Source organism: Momordica charantia (genome assembly GCF_013281855.1).
Source record: "Momordica charantia cultivar OHB3-1 chromosome 7 unlocalized genomic scaffold, Mcharantia_2.0 BLBB01000007.1, whole genome shotgun sequence".
NCBI classification, from domain to species: Eukaryota; Viridiplantae; Streptophyta; class Magnoliopsida; order Cucurbitales; family Cucurbitaceae; genus Momordica; species Momordica charantia.
The window spans coordinates 13529634-13532794 of record NW_028275165.1 but is presented as its reverse complement, the minus strand read 5'-3'; the positions used below and the strand labels follow the sequence as shown (position 1 = coordinate 13532794).

General features: G+C 41.0%; 1 long non-coding RNA gene across 1 annotated transcript; it reads left to right on the top strand.

Annotated features, from left to right (window-relative positions):
- Positions 1-203: 203 nt before the first annotated feature.
- On the top strand, positions 204-2900 carry LOC148210406 (uncharacterized). The gene is made up of 2 exons (XR_015792186.1): positions 204-1064; positions 2597-2900. It is a non-coding gene; the product is annotated as an uncharacterized LOC148210406 (long non-coding RNA).
- Positions 2901-3161: the final 261 nt, after the last annotated feature.

The window sequence follows — 3161 nt, the reverse complement described above, 5'->3', positions numbered from 1 at the left end:
ATTTGATTTCTAAAATATAATTATTGGGCTTATTGTTTTTGGTCATTGTGTTATTTAGTTGGGCCTCCTTTAAGAATAAGGGATTGAGCTTTTAGTTTTAAAACAAAAAAAGAATGTAAATTAAAATAAAAATAAAGGAAAGGAAACCCTAAGCTACCCCACATCTCTTTCTTCTCCATTTGTTTCAGCCGCCCCCCCCCCCCTCTTTGTTTTCTCCGGAGAGGTAGCGGCGGCGATCGGCGTCACTGGCAATGGCAGCGGACGGCGTCACCGACAACAGCGTTTTTCGTAGTGTTTTTCTTCGTTCCGGCGATATTCGACCCTTACCCACACCTATCCCAACTAGATCTAAGCTACCCACATATAAGTGAAGTTGTTTTGTGGTAACGGACAGCAAAACAAAGTCGTTGGAAGTCGTTTCAGCGCGTTCCTCTGCTGCAAAACGCAGACAGCAGCAGTTTTGTGGTGTTTGGTGCTTAACCACACCCGTTCGAAGCCCGATTTACGTTACCCATCCTTGCTCGAGTTAGATAAGAGTTACCCACACCTAAGCGAAGTCATTTTGTAGTAACGGATAGCAAAACGAAGTCGTTGGAAGTTGTTTCGATGCGTTCCTCTGCTGCAAAACGTGGACAGCAGCAGTTTCATGGTGTTTGGTGTTTATCCACACCCGTTCGAAGCCCGATTTACGTTACCCACCCTTGCTCGAGTTAGATAAGAGTTACCCACACCTAAGCGAAGTCGTTTTGTAGTAACGGATAGCAAAACGAAGTCGTTGGAAGTCGTTTCGACGCTTTCCTCTGCTGCAAAACGTGAACAGCAGCAGTTTCGTGGTGTTTGGCACTTACCCACACCCATTTGAAACCCGATCTACGTTACCCACCCTTGCTCGAGTTAGATATGAGTTACCCACACTCAAACGAAATCGTTTTTGTGGTAACGGACTCTTCGAACCCTCCTTATAACTGATTTTTATGACTGAAACTGTCTTCTTGGCATGCTGTTTTTTTTATTTGAATGCCTAGGTGCCAAATCAACCGAAGAATTATGAACATTAAGAGTGTGTAAGTAATTCTGACTTGGGGGATGTTTGTTGTATGAATATGTATGAATTGTTCGGTGCTTTCGGTGTGTTTATTATTTATTAATATGTAAGTTGATTGTGTCTTTGTGAATATTGGCTAATGATTATAAGTAGTTGAATGAAATCATGTTGGTTCTGGTTGTTTATATTTGATTTGCTTTGCGTTGTTGGATTTGATGCTTAGTGGGATTTCTGAAAGCATTATGGATTATGAATAGTTTTATCGTTGTATGGTTGTGTTCATAAAAGCATACTGAAATAATGTGGGAGAAATCTGTTGTGTTGCGCATGCATGTGGACCTGTCAATTCATTTTTAGCTTACTGTTTTTGGTTCTGGAAGCATGTTGGTTTTATTATGAGTTGAGTGCTGCATGGGTCATGGCCTAGAAAGTATGTAGTAGGACTCTGGTGAGAGTTTGGTCCTTAATGAAGTGAATGGGTTAGGTTGTGTTCTGATTACTATGAAATTTTTAGAGTGTTGGATGCGTATATGGATATACGTCGGTTACGTCTATTTTGTGAATTATCTGCACTGTCGTGGTAAAGCATACTGAGTGGTGAGAGAAGGTTGTCCTCGTGATGTTGGATGGCCATGTGTGGATGATAGTGACATAGGTTTTATGTATCGTATGTTCCATTGTTGTGAGATAATTTTTGCATGGGTCATGGCCTAGAAAATATGTAGTAGGACTCTGGTGAGAGTTCCGGGATGTAATAAAGTAAATGGAGAACTAATAGGGCCAAAAAGGCTGGCACGTCACTAGTTGGGTATCGAGGCTCCAGGTGCAAAGGTCGGGGATCGATACCCCAACTTGGTAGAGATGAGTGTCGAGGCTCCGGGTACAAAGGGTCGGGGGTCGGCACGGTGATTCTATTTTGTTGAATTAGTATTGGGTCTTGATGTGGTGGCGGTCAAGGACCAATACGTTGAGTAGTCGTCGATACCTTGGGGATAAATGTCAAGGGTTGATGTACAGTTTGAAGCCTTGGGGATAAATGGCAAGGTCGAATGCCAAGCCTCTATAGATGAGTGTCGGGCCTTGAGGATAAATGGCAAGGGCCGATACGATTCGAGGAGTTAGACTTAGAGGACTAACATAGTGTGATAGGTTAGGAGTTGCTTGGAGGCTAAGAACCATTACGTTTGGTAGTGGTTGAGGCCTTGGGGATAAATGTCAAGGTCCAACGTCGAGCACCGTGGAGAAGTGTGGATGTCTTGGCTATGCGAGGTCAGGGGTCGGTTCGACTCGAAGGAGTAAGTCTTTGAGGAACTAGGAAAGAGAACTAGTGATTTTAGATGTAAGGATGAGTTTGACATGCATGGTGCATGTTTAGTTAAACTCATGCATAAACTGCTTCTTTTAATATGTTTCTTTTTACTTAAAGCTTGAAGTTATTGATAAGCATGATGTGTGGATTCTTTGCAAAGCATGCTGTTTGTGCATGACCCTTCAAGTATGTAATGCTTATTGGGTACCGTGGTTGTACTCACCCCTTATTTTTCTCACTAGACTTTGTAGGTAACAGGGTTACTCTTTGGAATGGTGGTGTCGAGGAGGAGGCTTGATCGGAAAGACCATTAGCTGTGCTGCGTGCATTTAATTCTTTTAGTTAGGATAGTTGCAGTTATTTCATCTTGTAGTTGAGTTGTTAGTGGTTGGTTTTGTTTAGTTTTATGGTTTAAAGGATGTTTTAAGGTGGTCAATTCATTATTCTTTTTAGAACATTAATTTTGTTAGCTTCTTGAACTCCAAGACTGTAATCTTCTTAGGATTCTTATGAATACATTTGTTTAAGTTGATTGAACTTGAGTTAGCTTGTGCTTCGTTGCCATTCGAGATGTTAATATTCATTTAGTGGATGGTTTACGATTAGTAAAGGTTTCCTTAAGGAGTTTGGATAATGTGAAGTTGGTAATTAAATGGATTATCTGTAAAGGATTTGAGTTTCTCTTAAATCTTTAGTGTTGTTGTTTTAATTGTTCAAGCTCTCGTGAGTATTGAATCAGAGTAGCGCAGAAGAAGCGTGGTAGTTTTATTGTTTAGTCTTGTTGTGAAGATGATTCTCTTGTTTTAA